The sequence below is a fragment of the Sarcophilus harrisii genome, chromosome 3, assembly GCF_902635505.1.
Source record: "Sarcophilus harrisii chromosome 3, mSarHar1.11, whole genome shotgun sequence".
NCBI classification, from domain to species: domain Eukaryota; kingdom Metazoa; phylum Chordata; class Mammalia; order Dasyuromorphia; family Dasyuridae; genus Sarcophilus; species Sarcophilus harrisii.
Genome location: NC_045428.1, coordinates 62,055,874 through 62,074,716, shown reverse-complemented (window position 1 = coordinate 62,074,716; position 18,843 = coordinate 62,055,874). Strand labels below are relative to the sequence as shown.

General features: G+C 35.9%; 1 non-coding gene across 1 annotated transcript; it reads right to left on the bottom strand.

The window, feature by feature from the left end:
* Positions 1-248: 248 nt before the first annotated feature.
* On the bottom strand, positions 249-353 carry LOC111720051. Its single transcript, XR_002769918.1, has one exon. It is a non-coding gene; the product is annotated as a U6 spliceosomal RNA (small nuclear RNA).
* Between the last annotated feature and the right edge of the window lie 18,490 nt (positions 354-18,843).

The following is an 18,843-nucleotide window of genomic DNA, read 5'->3' as shown; positions in this document are numbered from 1 at the left end:
CTCCCTTCACACTGGCACTCTTCCACATATTAAAATATCATAGACAGATAATAAATCATAGATCAAGAGTAGAAAAGAATCTTTGAGACCATAAAATTCATTCAGTTCATTTTGTAGATGAAAAAACTTATGTGAAGAAAGGAGATGTGGTTCAGAGTCAACAGTAAGTATTTGAAATAAGAACTGACCCTAGGTCTAATTAATTTGAATTCTAGGGTCTCATTCATAGTACCACACTGATTCTCTAAATAAATATGAAACACTTCACAAATTTGCATGTTTTCCTTATTCAGGAGTCATGTGAATATTCAATCTATCATTCCAATTTTAGTAATTTTGTTGCTGGACAACCATGGTCTTATTATTAGATTACAATGACCAAAAGAATTGATCACCTAGAAGTCAATTTTCTGGCAAGATCAATGAGGACCATTTTCTGGCAAGGGGCTTTTTTTTTCTAGGGGAAGATTGGATTTGGACTTCAGATGTAATACACTAAATTCATCAACAAACCCATACAGGAAGCACTTCTCATTTGGTAGGATCTATTAGCGTTTAGAGCACCTAAGTGGTATAGAGGAAAGAGCACTGGGCTTGGAGTCAGGAAGATTCATCTTCATTAGGAAGTCACTTAAATCTCAGTTTCTCTATTTGTATCTTTACCAAGAAAACCCCAAGAAGGTCATGGCAAGTTGAGCTTGACTGATATGACTCAATGGTAATAAAGATCATTAATAAATGTTTGTTGATTGTCTTAAAAATCAATCGAGTAGCTCAGCGTAATCCAAATGGGGTCAGAAATAGTTGGGCATGATTAAAATGATTGAACAATAGCAATCAAGTTCTATAGACTTTGAAGAAATAGATTGACTCCCTTCCAAGTCATGATAAAGCCTCAAATGGCAGAGGATGATTACCCAAGATGGAGATAAGGATGTAGGAAATGAGGAGAGAGGATTGGAGCCATACTGTATTGCATGTGTCCTCTTCCAGAAGCTTCAGAACAAGGTAGTCTACCAGCTTGTAGTGCTCATGATATCCATGATGACTCAGGACCTTTTCCTTTTGACTTCGGGGATCTGATCAATCAGTCAATCAACAAATATATATTATGTTTCCTTGGTATCAGGCACTTTACTAAGTAATAAACAATGAAACTCTACTTTAAAGAGCATATATTTTTATGGGGAAAACAACAACATATACAGCATAAATGAATTTGCTTTGTATGTAAGTATAGATATAGACAACAATTTATTCATAGTAGTTGAATATAAGATAGTTTGGGAGGGCTTAGGACTTGAATGGGGGGGGGTTATAGATGCTTTGTTTAGAAGGTGTTGCCTAACGTGTGAATTTGTTTTCCTGCACTATGTATCTCTATATAAAGGACTTTCTTAGTTTAAAATGTTTTAGTTGGGGCGAGTGGGTAAGTTAAGAGAGATAGAATAATTAAAAGTGCTTGTTAATTGAAAAAATAGTGAACTTCCTTTTAAAAAGGAAGTTGATGTCTAAGCTGTATCTTAAAGGAACAGAGAAATCCTATGAGACAGCCACAGGAAGGGAGATAGCAAGACATGGGAGTACAGAGATGGAATATAGAGTGTGGTAAATGAGGGTTCTGAAAATCCTGGTCATAACCTGTATTACCTGCTTTGATGGAAGAAACACATCTGGACAGAAAGATTCTAATGGATTATTGAAGATTTACTACATTCAATTTCCTGAGTCGTATAAGGTACACAGGGAAACCTTGGGTTCCATGACCAGCTGTGCTTACCATGGCTTAATGTTGGCCATTGCTATGGAGACAAATTAGATGGTGGCAGCGAGAGACTTCCAGCTGCGTGTGCCATATGCAGACAGAGATTCAGAGGAAGATGGAGGGCAAGGCCAGTCAGCTATGGCCAAGCCAAGAACACATGCTCACACCTAGGAAAATTGACTCCAGCAAATTGAGACAATCCTCGATCAAGTTCGACTTCTCTTTCCTGACCTTAGTACTGCAAAACTGAGACCCAGCTTTGGGACTGTGCTTTCTGTCACATTCCCCAGATGTTGTGATCTAGATTTTGATTTTTCTTTAAATAAATATACTTTTCCTATTTTGAGTCTTCCTTAGTTCCATCTAGTCACTACTGGAACCACTTTTAACAGACCGGAGAGCTGAGTGTTAAATTTTCAGTGCGAACATTTACAAATCAATAAAAGCAATATATCAAGATTTGATTTATGGTTTTATTGATTGTCTACATAGATACACTTACATACAGATGTATGTGTATGCTTTGTGTATATGTACATATATATACATATACACATATACATATATACATATATACATATACACACACACACATATATATATATATATATATATATATATATATATATATACATACAGATACACCTTTGTATCTGGTACATAACTGGGTTGCTAGGTCGCATGGTAGATAGAACACTGGTCCTGCAGTCAGGTGGACCCAAGTTCAAATCTCCCCCAGACACTTACTAGCTGTGTGATACTGGGCAAGTCACTTAACTCTGTTTGCCTCAGTTTCCTCATCTGTAAAATGAGCTGGGGAACAAAATGGCAAACCACCCTAGTATCTTTGCCAAGAAAATCCTAAATGGGGTCATGAAGAGTAAGACATATTCACATACATATATGTCATATAATACACACACACACACACACACACACACACATATATATATATATATATATATATATATTTACATGTGTGGATAGCACATTTAGTTTTAAAATGATTGAGAAGCCAAAACAGTCTCTGCTTACAAAGGGTTCACACTGTGATAGGTGAGACAAAGGTAAATGGAAAAGTTCTCTTGCCATCTGGGTACAAACAATGAGCAAACCCTTCACATATGACCTAATCCCTTTCTATTAAGATCTAGCCTAATTGGCTTTCTCTCTGCTTCTAACATACAACACTTCATCCCTCATCTCTCTGCCTTTTTTGTGTTTGTCATCGATGCTCTCCTTTCTACTATGCCTTATAGAATCCCCTTTCTTCAAAACATGGCTCAAGTCCCACTCTGTATAGAAAGTCTTTCATGATCCCTCTCATCTACTAGGTCCCTCCCTAGTCATCACCTTGTCTTTAACTTCGTTGCATTTATACTTTTTCTATGTGTTTTGTATTTAATTACATACATACTCTTTCAGAAACCCCCAATATGTTTCACTTCACCTCTACTTTTCTGGTTACCTTTTCAATAGTTTCCTTGTCAACCACCTTTCAATTGAATAGGTACTCTTCCCTTCTTACTTTCCCTCCACGAGTATCAAAGAAATCAATATTGCTATGGCTACTGGAGTCAATCTATTCCTATATGACTTCACTAACCATCCTTGTCACTCCTGGCCAATATGCTTCTCCCCAGTCACCATTTCCCAAATTTCCCATTCAAATGTAAGCTCTACGAAGGCAGGAACTGTCTTTGTTTTTGTATTTGTACCTTTGAGGAATGCTTGGAACATTTTTGTTGTTCAGTCATTCAGTCATGTCTGACTCTGCGACTCTTGTGGACCATCACATACTAGGCTCTTTTATCCTCCATTATCTTTCAAAGTCTATCCATGCTCATGTCCATTGTTTCCATGACACTATTAATCTCATCTTCTGTCATCTACTTTTCCTTTTGCCTTCAATCTTTCCCAATATCAGGGTCTTTTCCAGTGAGACCTGTTTTCTCATCACAGAGTAAGAGTTTACTAACTTTCTTTTTCATCTATTTCTCCCTTCTTTACTTTATTTGTGTATTCACTCATTTCTGTGTTAAAATTCAAATTACTTGTGAACAGGGATATTGCAATTTTCTCATTTTTACTCTTTGTATTTGGTACATAGTAGGTACTTAATGGACAGCTAGGTGACACAGTAGATAAGAGCACTGGCCTTGGAGCCAGGAGGACCAAGTTCAAATCTGGCCATGGACACTTACTAGCTGTGTGACTCTGGACAAATTATTTAACCTTGTTTGCTCAGTTTGCCTCAGAGCTAGAGAAGGGAGGAGATGGCAAACTACTCTATTATCTATCCCAAGAAAACTCCAAATGGAGTCATGAAGAGTCAAACACAACTTAAATGCCTCAACAACAAAAGTCTATAATAAATGTTTGTTTATTGTCTTAAGGATTAATTTAGTGGCTCAACATAATCCAGATATTTCTTGTGACATGGAGCATTGCTGCTCTATTCCATATATTACTGGCAGAAGTCAAGCAGAGCCGAGTAAAGGGCTAAATGCTATATTGTACCCATGAACATTTTTACACTATTATATTTTTATTGATGCCATTATTTAAAATATCCCAATCATTTCTAGATATTACCACCTCACTCTCTTCCCACCTTGATCACTTATAGCAAAAGCAACTTAGTCAAAACTGAATGATATAAAGTATAACATCTGAGAGTATATACAACATTCGTTCCTCTTTTATCTGAGTTTATACCTTTTCTGGGTTTCAGCACCATGTCTCAGCCACAGTCTCATTTTGGAACTTCCTTAGCACCTGGACTTCCTCATTATGGAACACCCATCTGTCTCTGGGACCTTTTGACCTGGGACATCCCTCTGTCATGCCAGTACCTCTTTTCTTTGTTTAATTCCTCCTAGAATAGTCATTTGGGTGAGGTGCCCAAGGCTGGACAAATTTTACCTTTCTCCTGGACTTCCTCTGACTTTCTGACTTTGCTCCAATGTTCCCCCAAGGGTATCTTTTCTTCCTCTCCCACACCTTCACTTTTCAGTTCTTTTTTATGTACTGTCTTCCCTTACCCTGTGCACAGAACTCAGTGAGTACTTAATAAATGCTTTTTGCTTTGCTATCTCTTTGATGAAAGGAAGCAAATATCTTTTATCATCTGTTCTCTGGAAGTGAAATTGGATATTGTATTCAACCTAAGATCAATGGATTTTTATTGTTTTCATTTATATATCATAGCCATTGCATATATTCCTTTTCAATTTCTGTTTGCTTTTCTTCAATTCATAGGCTTTCTATGTTTTTCTGAGTTCCTCATATTCATTGTCTCTTATTGTGCAGTAGTATTCTATTATGTTTAAATAACACAAATTATTCTGTCATTTTCCAAGCAATGGGTATATACTTGTTTTCAGTTTTTTTCTTACTTAAAAAGTACTTTGGGGCAGCTAGGTGGTACAATGGATAGAGCTCTAGTCTTAAAGTCAGGAGGACTTCAAATCTGGCCTCAGACACTTAACACTTCCTAGCTGTGTGACCCTGGGCAAGTCACTTACCCCCAACTGCCTTAGCAAAAAAAAAAAATGTTTTTATTGGTGTTATTATTATTATCTGTTCCCCCTCACCTTCTCTTTTTCATCTTTGAAATCCTTAGGGTACATACACAGTAGTGGGAGCTTCTGGGTCAAAGTGTATGAATAGTTTAGTGACTTTTCTTATTTATATTTAAATTGTTTTCTGAAATGGTTCAAAGCTATACTAACAGTGTAGCAGTGTGCCTTTCTCCATACTGTTCCTCAATACTATTTCTGCTTTTTATCATCCTTACCAATTTTATGGCTGTGAGTTGAATTCGTAGTGAAGTTTTCATTTGCACTTCTCTCATTTCCAGTATTTTGGAACACTTTTATTTTTTAAAAAAAAATTGGTTTTTTTCTTTTGAAAATTATCCATATCTTTTGGTTATTTTAAAATGATGAGATGGATCTTTTTAATTACCCCTCTTGAATGCTAAGACTATTGTCAAGGATACTGATGGAACCAACCTATCCCACCCACAACTTGACAATTACTCTTCTTATTCTGGTTTTTGTTCTTGAAAATTTAGTTTAATCAAAATAGCTTATTTTGTCTTTTGTCCACTCCTTCATCCCTTGTTTTATTTTTAATTTACAATTAGAATTCTGAAAAGCATCTCCTTCCATTTTCCTTTAATTTCAAAAAATGATACATTAATTCCTTATCCATTTGACTTTATTTTTTGTATGCAGTATAAAAAGCTTGCCTGAATCAATTTTCTGTCGAAATGCTTTCCAGTTTTGCCCAGTAGTGAACGAAACATCATTTCAGTTTCATTTCAGTATTTACCAAACACTGAAATGCTATATTTACTTACTTCTCATTATTAATAAAATCTATTCCTCAGATCTACTTTTTTTTAAAGTAGAAAATATCACATCATTTAAACAAATAAATTAATGATCTCACCATAAAAAATGATACTTTCCAGCTTCCCTGAGACCTTCACCAGACATTATGCTTAGTAATTCCCTGGAAGATAGTAATACACAACATTCTCTCCTGACTTTCCTAAATTCATTCAGACAGGATCAGCTTAGGAGACTGTAATATAGATCGATATCTGGTAATATCTTGCCCTTTCAAATCAACTCTCTTTATTCTTAGATTTTAGATCTTTTGTTTCTCCAAATTAATCATTATTAGTTCATCTTGTTTAATAAAAGAACTTTTTGATACTTTGTTTGGTAAAGCACTAATCCTATAAATTAATGTAAATGCCATTAACTTATCTTTATTGTCTTGGCATGCCTATGAATTATTTTTGAATTCTCTCCAAATTTTTTTTCTTTAAAAATTTTTCCAAATAGTGCCTCTATTTGCTTTTATGTAGTGCTGAGTGTGCCTTCAAATACTAATTCCCAAAAATTTTGTGAATGTTTTAGTCATTTGAAATGGATTTTCTCATTTTATTGTTTTCTACTAATTTTTAATCATTCTACATACAAAGAGTTGCTGATGATGCTCCTGGATTTATTTACATATTTTACTAATTATATTATATTTCTATTTATGCTTATATTTTACTGATCCCATTAATCATTAATAAATTAAGCAAAAGTAATTTTTGCACCAATTCTTTGCTGTTTTCTAAATAAAATATCTTGTCATCTGTAAATAATGGATAATTTTGCACCTTCTTTGATAATAGTTATGTCTTTAAGTTTCCTCTCTTGTCTTAATGCCATAGCTAACATTTATCAAAAATTTTAAAATATTAGTGAGCAGAGAGAACATCTTTGTTTTTCCCATGTCTTTACTGAAGAATTTCCTAATGTTTCTCTATTAGAAATCATAACAATTTTTAACTATAATGTCATATTTTTATTATGTTAAAGAAAAGTCCTTTTGTGCCTATGGCTTTTAGAATTTTTTAAAAAATAAATTGATGCAGTATTTTGTTAAAGCCTTTTCTGAGTTCATTGCTATAATTATATGGTTTTTGTAATTTTTGTAATTAACTATGCTAATTGTTTCCTAATTATGAATCATCCTTGAATCTGGTATAATTCCAGTTTGGTTGTAATGAATACTTTTCTGGACATATTACTGTAGGCTTTTTAACTAATATTATAATGGAATATTTTATATCTTTATCCATTAGCAAAATTAGTTTAGGGTACTCTCCATTGTATTCCTTCTTGGAATGAATATTAAGATCATATTTGTCTCATGTAAAAGGAGTTTAATATCATACTTTCTCAAAAATAAGAATATGTTGATATCATAAAATAAATTGTTCTTCAAAAGTTTGATAGTTTTCATTTGCAAATCTATTTGGATCAGGGCTTTTCCTTTCATAGTTCATTCACAGTTTGCTTGCTTAATATTAAAATTTTTTTCCTGAGATTGGCTTGTTTACAATTCTCAGTTTTTTGTGTTAATTGAAAAAATATTTTTATAGATAATCATATTACTTTGTCGGTAATTAAAACAACAACCCAATTCTGGGGGCTATTCAAAACATGATGTTTTTTAATGGGAATTCTATTGGTCTGCCTCTGGATGATGTCAAATATTTTCTACTAGATCCATGAATTCTGTGCCCTCCCAACTAAATAGCTGTCCCAGACAGTAGGTTAAGAGTGCTTCAATCTATGTCCTTTTGCCATCTCAAAAAAAAAAAAAAATAGAGATACCCACAAAAATGTCTCATGTTAACTGTTCTACCGGGAGAGTACATTGTATAAGAAATAATATTGCTATTATATAAGTGTAACGCTGGGTGTCACTGTGGAGCAAGGAGGTCTGTGTTCTCATTTTGTTCTCCCAATCACATAGGGGTGAAGATTGAAATCCTCACTGAGCACATCTCTAGAGTTGCTGTGGGGCTTTCTCCCCTTCCCATTTCAAGTAATCTGGGCAGTGGGAATGGGTTTCTGGGCTCCATTGTTCTTAGAGACTACTGACTAGCCCCATGACTTTTCAATAACCACTAGATTCTTTTAGCCTTATAGAGTGAAAGGTCCTCTAGCAATTCCTCTAGTAAAGTTCTGTTTTTGAGAGATTATAAGACTGTGACAAAATCATAGGATATATGGTGATATTGTTTTTGTCCATTTTTTTCACTCTCTAAGAGAACCATGACATCCGGGAGATGGCACATGACATGCAAGTGAATTGGATTTGAGTAAGGTAGGGCTGTGCAAGATCACCTACTTCACTTTCTCTTCTGGAACATAAAATAGGCTCTACCCATAACCCATAACCCTACCCATATCCTTTTCTCATCTTATGTTTTGAATGCCATCCTCTACTCTTGTTCTTCATAATTTTATATTTGTCTTCACTGTTTCATAAATGATACTGATTTTTATTTCTTTAGAGACTGTGGTATTCCATGACTTGCAGCTTTGCAGCAACAGAATGTTATAGAAAAAGAATAAAAGACATCTATGACTCAGTTCCCAATTACACTGAGGCCAGCATGAATGATGATCACAGCAGGTCAAAGTTCTATTCAGAAAACTTGATAATTCCCTTTTGCCTTTGGAATAAAATACAAAGTTCCCAACCAGACAGGCTCCTTAATTTATATTACTCTTCATCATATAATGTATGTTTGAGCTAATTTGGATTATGGACCGTGCCTAAACTTCAACATGACATCTCTCACCTCTGGGCAGTTAAACGGGCAATTCCCTTTACTTAGAATGTCCCCCTTCAACTTCACCTCATTTAGATTCAAAGGATCCTTCTCTTCCTTCACTCCAGGTTGAATTTCCATGATTGAATTTCCTCCATAGCTATTTTTGTTATTTTTGTTCTGCTGCTCCTTAAGTTATTTTGAATTTATGTATTTATATACACATTTCTCCCTTAATAGATTGTAAGCTCTCTGAGGGTAATGACTGAATGCTTTAAAAAATTATTATCATTAGCTTCTACCACTCGTGTATTCTCTCAACCTACCACAAAGATACATCATTGTTGATGTTCAGTCATAAAAATCTTATTTGATTCTCCACAACCCCATTTGGGACTTTCTTGGCAAAGATAATGTAATGGTTTGCAATTTCCTTCTCCAGTTTATTTTGCCAATGAGAAAACTGAGGCAAATAGGAATAAGTGACTTGTCTAGGGTCATACAGCTAGTAAGTTTGACTCTAAGCTGGTGCTATATCTATTGCAGCAGCTTAACATGTGTTTCTTGAATTGAATTTCAGTTAACATAGAAGGCTTCTCCATTCTTTAAACTTTAATTCTGCAGAATCAGTATGATACCTTTTTTTTTCCCAAAGGGAAGGTAGAGTTTAAGTTGCATATTTGTGCTCCCAAAATAATAAAAGAAATCATATTTCCAACAAATTGAATAATAACAATTGCTATCATTTACCTAATGTTTTAAAGTTTGCAAAGTTCTTCACACATATTAACTCACCTAATTATCACAATGATCTGTAGGTACTATTATTAGTACTGTAGGTACTATTATTAGGTACTATTATATAGTACTGTAGGTACTATTATTATCCCTATTTTATAGATAGAAGAACTAAGTCTGAGAGAGCTTGGGTGACTTATCCAGCTAGTAAAGATCTAAGGAAGAATGCTAACTTAGGCTCTGGACACCAAGTCCAAGGTTATATTTATCGGGTGAAACATAAGCAATAATAACATTATAACCATCATAATTACAATTGTTGACAATGTAGCTTTTTACATAGATTACATTCAATATATCTCTGGAGAATCACATATACCCTTCAACAAGGGCACCACAGGCACTATTGTCTCCATTCTATGGATTAGAAAATGGAACTAAATAACTTATGTACCATGACAGAGTCAGCAAGAAGCAGCAAGAAGAGGGAATCAATATTTGAGTTCACCTAATAATACTAATCTCAATCTTGTATGCCCCAGAGCTATGCTGGCTTTCACTTGGGATGGAAAGGCATAGAATGACTAATCTATATTAATAGATGGATCATGGAATCCTCAAGCTTTCTCTTTTGGTGGATGACATATTCCTTTTTTCCTCTTATGCTGTTTTTGTTTGTTTGCTTGTTTTAACATTGATTCCTTTCTTTCTTTGTCAATTAGACTACTCCTGGAAAGCCTAAGGCTTCTTTAATCAGAACCAGTGATGGCTTCCAGCTTAAGTTCTGCAACAGATAAAAGCAGTTCTAATCCTGCCTCAGACACTTTAATGGAGTGACCCTGCCCAAGTCATTTAACCATTTTTGTCTTTAGCTTTCTCATCTGTAAAATGCGGATAATAACAAAAATCTTGTGTGATCAAAAGAGTTAATATTTGAAAAGTTCTTTGGAAGCTTTAAATAATACTAGCTATTTTTGAGAGAGCTGATGGAAACTTCAGCCTGTGTATGGTTTTCCTTTATGTAGTCTGTCATGTAACTTTGATCATCTTCAATTCCAGACCTTACTCAGACTGGATCAATGCATTCATAAGTCACCAGGTAAGTTCAGCATATAATTAATTTTTTGTCCATGGGGCTGGAAATATCAGGGAATCATTATATAAATCTGTCCTTCTGGCTCAATATATTCCATCTAACTCCACAAATACTCATATCACCCTTTCCTCTTCCCAGAAGACTAACAAATATCATTTCAAGTCTTAAACATCTCTATATGGGATTGAGCCTTTGTTCCTAAGTCACCTGATCAAGGAACCTTTCAAATCAGTATACCTCAAACTATGATAAAGTGGTGATTTGATTTGACCCCAAAAGGACAATAATAAAAAAGGGGAATTTTGAATTTAAATTGATGTATTCCATATGGTTTCCTGATAACAACTCTTGTCAGCTGCAGAGAAGGGCAAACTCCAGTATCATCTTAAATTGTAGAAATCAAACTTTTTTCTTTGCCCACTGTTTTTATGTAGATTAGTCATGTCTTCTTGCTAAACTTTTCTTACTTAGATCTTATGTTAAAAGTCTGAGGCAGAGGGAGGAATGAATGGGGCATATGCAAGAGTTTTGAATAGATCTAGCTGAGGTGGAGGGAAAATGTGGCTTAAAGTTTCATTTCTTGTGTTTTGTTCCAGACTTCATGGTGCTAGAAAGAGAAAAAAAATAAGTGTGTGTGTGTGTGTGTGTGTGTGTGTGTGTCTTAATGTGTTTAACAGGGTGATTGATTTTACAGATACTCCCTGAAATAGACCAGAGAGCAACTTTCCTAACAACAGAACCTGAAATTGGAGTGGGGCATTTACTGCTCAAATTCTTCAAATAAGACAACAACTTCTAAAGATCCATTCCTGTTTCACTAGATTGGCTGGTAAAGTGATGTGAGGTGTTTCCTGATGGCAAACTTATGAATCCAAGTGGTTTGGCAACAGTACTGCCATTAGATCTAATCATTTTAATTGAAGCATTTAAATGATAAAGAAAGATTTCTGTGGCTTTCTCAGTTTGGGGAGTGGAGAAAAAGCTTTTTTCCCTCCTAACAATGTTATTTAGTTTGTCTCTTCCATTCTTTTCTAGTGAATCCAGAAGGACAGATGTGTTTGTGAGTATGGTAAAAGGAGTATCACTTATCAGCCTCTTGATTCATGGAAGATCAAAGAGTTTGCTAAAGACTCTTGTCTGACCTTGGGTGGTCACATATGGTTAGGAATTATGCTTATTTTATTGAGATCCTAGATTTTATGAAATAGAACACACTAGTTGGGGATGTGGAAGTGTTGAGTTCCATTTATCTAGAATTACTTCTACTCTCAGGAGGGCAAAGAACTTTCAAGGTATTCTATCCCCTTTGTTTAGACCAGGTCACATTTCACATCTTTTGAAAAATGAAAGTCTGAGATAGAAATGGGATATTTTTGCTATTTGATTATCCACTATGTTATTTGTAGTAGGGGAAGAGACACTAGAATCGAAGACAGGAGGTCTGGATTCTAGCCCTGGCTATGCTATTGATTTATGGCATAACTTCAAACAAATTACCTCTTTGGACTTTTTCCTGTCTGTATGTTACTTTCCCTGTCTATATATTCACTTTCCTTGTCAATACATTATGGAGTTGGAATGGATGATGCCCAGGTCACACACTATTCCAAAGTCACTTTAAACTTTCTGGGAATCAATCTCCTCATCTGTAAAATTCAGGTTGAAATGAGATTTGACAATTTCTATGGCCTCAGTTCTAAATCTATGGTTTTTCTCACTTTGTTCTCATTATTTATTTACTTTATTTTTGCTAATCATTTTTAGAGCACACTCCCTGAAAAGAAATCCAAAAGTCAACAATATAACATTTGTTACAGATGCTGGCTATAACCATGAAAAAAAAAAACCACCCCCAAACCCAACAAATGGACAACAGCAACAACAAAAAATAGGCTCGTTAAATCAAGGAACTTGACTTGGAAATGCAGCTGCTTCAAGGAGAAAAGAGGATGTGACAAAAGTATGGAAATTTCCAGGACCATAAGAATATCACATTACATTATAGTCAATTCAAACCAAAGGGGAAATTAGGAAAGTAGGTCTCTGCTCTCTGAACATACCTGTGTAGAGCACACGTATTCAACTACTCTGTCTTTTGGGAGTCATTATGTGATTTCCTTCCCTCCTCTTTTTCTCCTGTGTCTCTACAACTACAAAGAGGGACGGAAAACAAGGGGAATTTGGATTCCAAGATCCTATCCTCCAATTTTTTAGGTTTACTCCTTACCTTGATGTTCTCATTGGTTTCTACAGAGTTAACTACTTTCAAATGTAAATATCTGACTTCTTTTTAAGGTTAGAAGAGGACAATGAAGAAATGATGATGGTGACATGAGTTTTAAGCATATTGCTAATTCACATCAAGCCTGAAAGATACAGTATAATATTTCTCTCTAAAAGGGTTGAATAATATTAACCAAGTTGAGTAAAATTCTTCCTCTAAGAAAGGAAAGAATGGATTATCATAAATATATCGATTTGGGGGATGTGGGAGAAAAGGGACATAGGAAGGAGGGCTAGATTTAGAGCTAGAATAAGTGATCTTGAATACTGAGTCAATTACTTCTCTGATCTTGGTCAAGTCACAATTGCCAGAGCAATTGTTTCCTCATCCATAAAATGAAAAAATTCAGTCTAGTTGATACCAAAGTTTCCTCATAGCTTTAAATCCTATGATTTTAGAGCAGGGTTAGAAAATATTTTGCCTCATTTCCACTCTCTTTTCCTCTCTTTCTCTTCCTCCACAATGGACACATGTACGAATTCTTCTTAGACAAAGTGTCTCTGGCTTGGAACTTAGATCATTGACATTATTGGAGTTGGGAAAAGAGTGGGGGGGGGGAGAGAGAGAGAGACAGAGAGAGAGAGAGAGAGAGAGAGAGAGAGAGAGAGAGAGAGAGAGAGAAATTTTTATGATAAATCTTCCTGGTTTTCCTAATTTCCAACTCAACAAGCTTTAAATGCCTAATAGAATACTATGCTCAGTATAAGAGATATAAAAACAAAACATAGAACAACCTCAGCTCAATAGAGCTTACATTCTGCTGGAAGAACTCAAAGTGAACTAGTAGAACTCTGGTTTCTTGACTTCATGTGCTTAGAAGAGATCCACTTTGAAATGCTACCTTTTGGAATAAACTTGTTGGTGAGGGATGGATCATTTTTGTATATGATTCAAATCCTGCCTGAGGCATATACCATCTGTGGGATCCACAGTTCAAGTTACTTAACAGTTTTCAGTCTCAGTTTCCTCATGTATGAATTAGGATAATCATATTACCAATTTCACTCAGCAGTTGTGAAGATCAAATGAGATAATATGGTCAAAGCACTGTGTAAAATGTTATATAAAATTATTATTATTATTATTATGCCAATTATATGTCCAAAACTTGGGAATCTTCTTAATTGTATCCAGTGTCCACATCTCCCAAAGTTTATATATCACCTTTTAAAATAAAGCTGGCTTGGGAAGTAGACTTTATAGGCCAATTAGAGATAAAAATCAAGACAACCAGAGTTGTCCTTTAAAAAATTAAAAAGTCCTTTTTAATGTGCTGCATAGGTGTCTGTGTTATCATAAAGACTAATTAGAACATTTTACAACATCCTGGTAATAGGGAGGAAACAATATTGTTGCTAACTTTAAAGATTATTAAGCATCCATAGGACTCCCGGGTCAGATATTTAAGAGCCCATCAGTGCTTACCTGCTGCTGTTGGAGGAAGTACTTTATTGTCTCATAAGGAGAAATGAGCATTTAAAGGTGTAAATGCCTAGTTGTAATGGACAATAGCTCACTTTGCTGGGCCTCTTAAACAGTCACCAGGAAGACTTGATTGGGACTCTGCATGGTGTTGGCCATGGAGTGTTTATCAGTAAGCCCCTTCCTGGGGCCACCTGGAATATAGGAACCTCCTCTGATGAAAGTGGGCTTGTTTTATTCATTTGGCAGCATGAAAAGGGGAAATGTTATTAAAGATGTTGCTCTTCACTTTAGTGTACACTATAATTGATTTGATGCATTTCAGGTGGCAGCTGGGAAAGTTTGGAATTCCAGAGGGTTTTTTGTAATTCCCTAGATTCATGGGAGGAAGTCACTGGGAACCTCAATTTATTATACCATATGATTTGACTAAAGGCTTTTGGTGGATCCCCAGGTGGACCCTGAAATTATCATCCACTGGCATTCAAGCACCATCTTTCCTCTTGAAGATCCTATGTCTTCTAGCAAACTCAGTCTTAATCTACTCATACAAATTAGATGGCATTGCAAAGTGGGGTGGGGGTGGGTAGCTGCAGAGCTTTAAATGTCACAAGTTGTTCTGAAGCTCTTAAGATCTCTCTCTGCAAAACAGAGTTTTAGCCCAAAGCTCTGAAAATCTTAATCAGGGCCTGATCAAAGACTCTGCCTTTTAAGGGTTATTTATTTATCTGTGAATATGTTATAAAGCCTACCATATTTTTAGCTCTTCTCATTGGAACCCAAAGCAGATGATTAGACTTCATTTAGTTATCAGTGTGAGACCAGTAGATGTTTACTTTGGATTCTTATTGGAATAACAAGTGTAAAGAAATGGAGCACAGTGATAACCTACACATTCAGTTCTGGGCTGGGATTTGAGGCACATGAACTATTAATGCTAATGGAGACTTTTATATCAAAAATCTCAGAATGTAGTTGGGAAAAATTGATGCTACTTTTTAGAATCACAGAAACAGAATGTCAGAGGTAGATGGGGGTGGGTGGGTGGGTACTGGGAGGCCATCTGGTCTACCTCCTTTGCCTCCCACCATGCCTTATTTTTATAGAAGAAAGAAACTGAATGAGAACTTTTAACATCTGCTATCAATTTTTTGTTTTTGTTTTTGGTGTTGAGACTGGGGATTAAATTTGTGATTTCATTGGTAAAGGAAATTCCCAGTGAGAAAACTCCTTTCATTAAAGCAGATTGGTCCCTGATTTGCAGCTTAGAGTTATCTGTGGAGATTGATCAGTGGTGGCCTGATATGTCCTTTCTAAAAGCATTTTCAAATGTGTCATTATATCAGATAGATTCTCAAAGGTTTTACGAAGAGAACATAATTTATGATAGATCCTACCAAACTGCAAGACAGATAAGTATAGGCCCAAGGGGTGGGGGTGGGGAAATATATATATACATATGCAGTATGTGTGTGTGTATGTGTGTGTGTGTGTGTGTGCATGTGTGTGTGTGTGTATGGTTAAAAGACCAACCTTGGTTCAGGGAGGCTTATCATCAGTCTACCCATGGGATGATGAATGTAGACTCTCAGAATGAGAAGGAGCAGTGTCCTCAAAAATGAATCAGTCTATCAGTAAGCATTTATTAAGCATACACAGTATGTTGAGCATAGTACTAGGTTAGGTGCTTTTAATAAAAAGATAAAATATGAAATAGTCCATGCTTGGAAGGAGTTGAAATCATGTCAGAAAAATACTGGATTTGAAATCAGAGCACTTGGGTTCAAATCTTTACTCAGAAACTTTCTAGTGACTTGAACTTGGAGAAGTTTCTTTTTCCTTGATGTGTATCACATTCCTTATCCCTAAAACAATGGGGTTGGGGTTGATGCTCTAAATCCCATGAATTAGTCATCTCACAAAATTTCCAACAGAAGCAAAAGTCCCTTCTCTTTTATCCCTGATAGCACACCATTCTTTTAGCTAAGAGAGAAGTACTGACTTCCTATTCTAGAATCCTAGGATTAAGAGTTGGAAAGATCTCAGAAATCATTCAGTCCAATCCATTTTGCAGGAGGGAAAATACCTCCAAAAAATGAAGGTCACAGAATCACTTAATCCACCCAACAAGTGACAAGCATTTATTAAATACCCATTCTGTGTCAGCACTGAGCTAGGTGCAGGAATCAGACAAAAATTAATAGACCTGCTCTGAAGGAGCTTATATTCTAATGGAAGAGAAAAAAAAGTTTGAATGTAAGGATATACAAAATGTGTCAAAAGTAAATATAAGGTAAATTCTTAGGGAGAAAGAGGGGCAGCTTGGGAGTTAGGATAACATTTATTTTGTACTGGAATAGTAGAAAGAGCAGTAGTTTAGAAGGCAAAACACTTTTGTCCCAATCCTGGTGCTGACCCCAGATTTCCTTCCTTCCTTCCTTCCTTCCTTCCTTCCTTCCTTCCTTCCTTCCTTCCTTCCTTCCTTCCTTCCTTCCTTAAAAAAGGTGATACAAAAGTCATTGAGTCAGCTGCTATCTTAGACAAGGAATTCTATAAAAATAAATGGATTAGAATAGCAGACCCTTTAAGCTAATTTGTCAGATTATGGTCTAGTTTTATCATTTATTTCATAGGTTGACAAAGATTTCCTCACCAAGGAGCAGCCTACTGATAATGAGTCTCTGAAAGTATATGGACTGATCTTCAGAAAGCAAGCCTTCTGTATCTGGAATGATGTTTGAAGTCAGGGCTTGAAGTCATGTTTGAATTCACAACCTTCAGAAATCCAGGGTCACTTCCACATGCTATTATAGTGGGTATTGGGGCAATTCCTAAGCAATGATAAATATAATATTTTAAAATTTTGAAAAAAATGACAAAATTCCTTAATAATAAAGTCTCTGACATTTCCTTTGGTCAATCAGTCAATTAACAAGCACTTATCAAACTTCTTTTATTTCTGAAATATTGTACTCAAACTCAATCATTCACTCAAAGGTTACAATATCTTTTGAAGATCAAAGAGTGTTTAACTGATGGGGCCAACATTGATCATGTCAGAATTCCAGCCTTCTCTCAACTCCCAGCTTACCCTCTTGACCTGCCAGATTGGCTTTCTCCAGTTTCAGGAATCTGAAAGATAGGTTTCAACCTGGTTGCACCCAAAAGGTTGTGAGATAGATATACTACAATATTATTATTCCCATTTCATAGTTGGGAAAAGAGACCTAGGAAAATTGAATGATATGTTCTTGTTCACATAGCTGGTAAGGGTCAAAGGCCATATTTTGAACCTGTTATTGACTAGCTGTGTGACTCTGAGCAAGTCATTTCACAACCTTGAATTTCAGTTGCCTCTTCTTTAAGGTAAAGATAATCATATTTGCATTGATTATTTATAGAGTAATGGAGAAGAAAGCAAATTTTAAATTTTTATTCAACTTAGCAAACATTTATCATTTAATCTTTATGGACTTGGAATCAGAAAGATCTGAGTTCAGATCAAGACACATAAATTCTACTAACTGTCTGACCTGAGCAAGTCATTTAATCTGTCTGCTTCAGTTTCCCTTCCTGTAAAATGAAAATAATAGTACTTATTTCCCAGGACTGTTGTGAGGATAAAAGGAGAAAATATTTATAAAGCATTTAGCATAGTGCCTGGCACAATAGTAGGCACCTTTCTTCCCTCCCTCCCTCTCCCCCCTTTTCTTCTCTCTTCTTCCCTTTTCTCCCTTCTTCCCTTTCCTTCCTTCCTTCCTTCCTTCCTTCCTTCCTTCCTTCCTTCCTTCCTTCCTTCCTTCCTTCTTTCCTTCCTTCTTTCCTTCCTTTCTTCTTTCCTTCCTTCCTTCCTTCTTCCTTCCTTTCTGCCCTTCTCCTTCCTTCCTTCCTTTCCCTGTCACCATCCCTTTCACCCCTTTCCCTCCCTCCTTCTTTCCTTCCCTCCTTGTCACCCTCCCTGTCACCTGTCCTTTCACTCTCTCTCCCTCCCTCTTTCCCTTCTTCCTTCCCTCCTTCCATCCTACCTTCCTTCCTTCTTTCTTTCCTTCCTTCCTTGTTTCCTTCTTTCCTTTTTTCCTTCCTTCCCTTTATTCCTTCTTTCCATTCCCTGTCACTATCCCTTTCACCCCTCCTCTCTCACTCCTTCCCTCTTTTCTTCCCTCCTTGTCACCCTCTCTTTCCCTTCCTTCCTTCTTTTCTTCCTTCTTTCCTTCCTTCTTTCCTTCCTTCCTTCCTTCCTTCCTTCCTTCCTTCCTTCCTTCCTTCCTTCCTTCCTTCCTTCCTTCCTTCCTTCCTTCCTTCCTTCCTTCCTATCCTCTACTTGAATTCTCTACCCATATCCCACCTCTGGTAGGAGTGTGGGCACAGAGAGACCTTTCTCCTCCTCTTTGTGATTTCCCTTG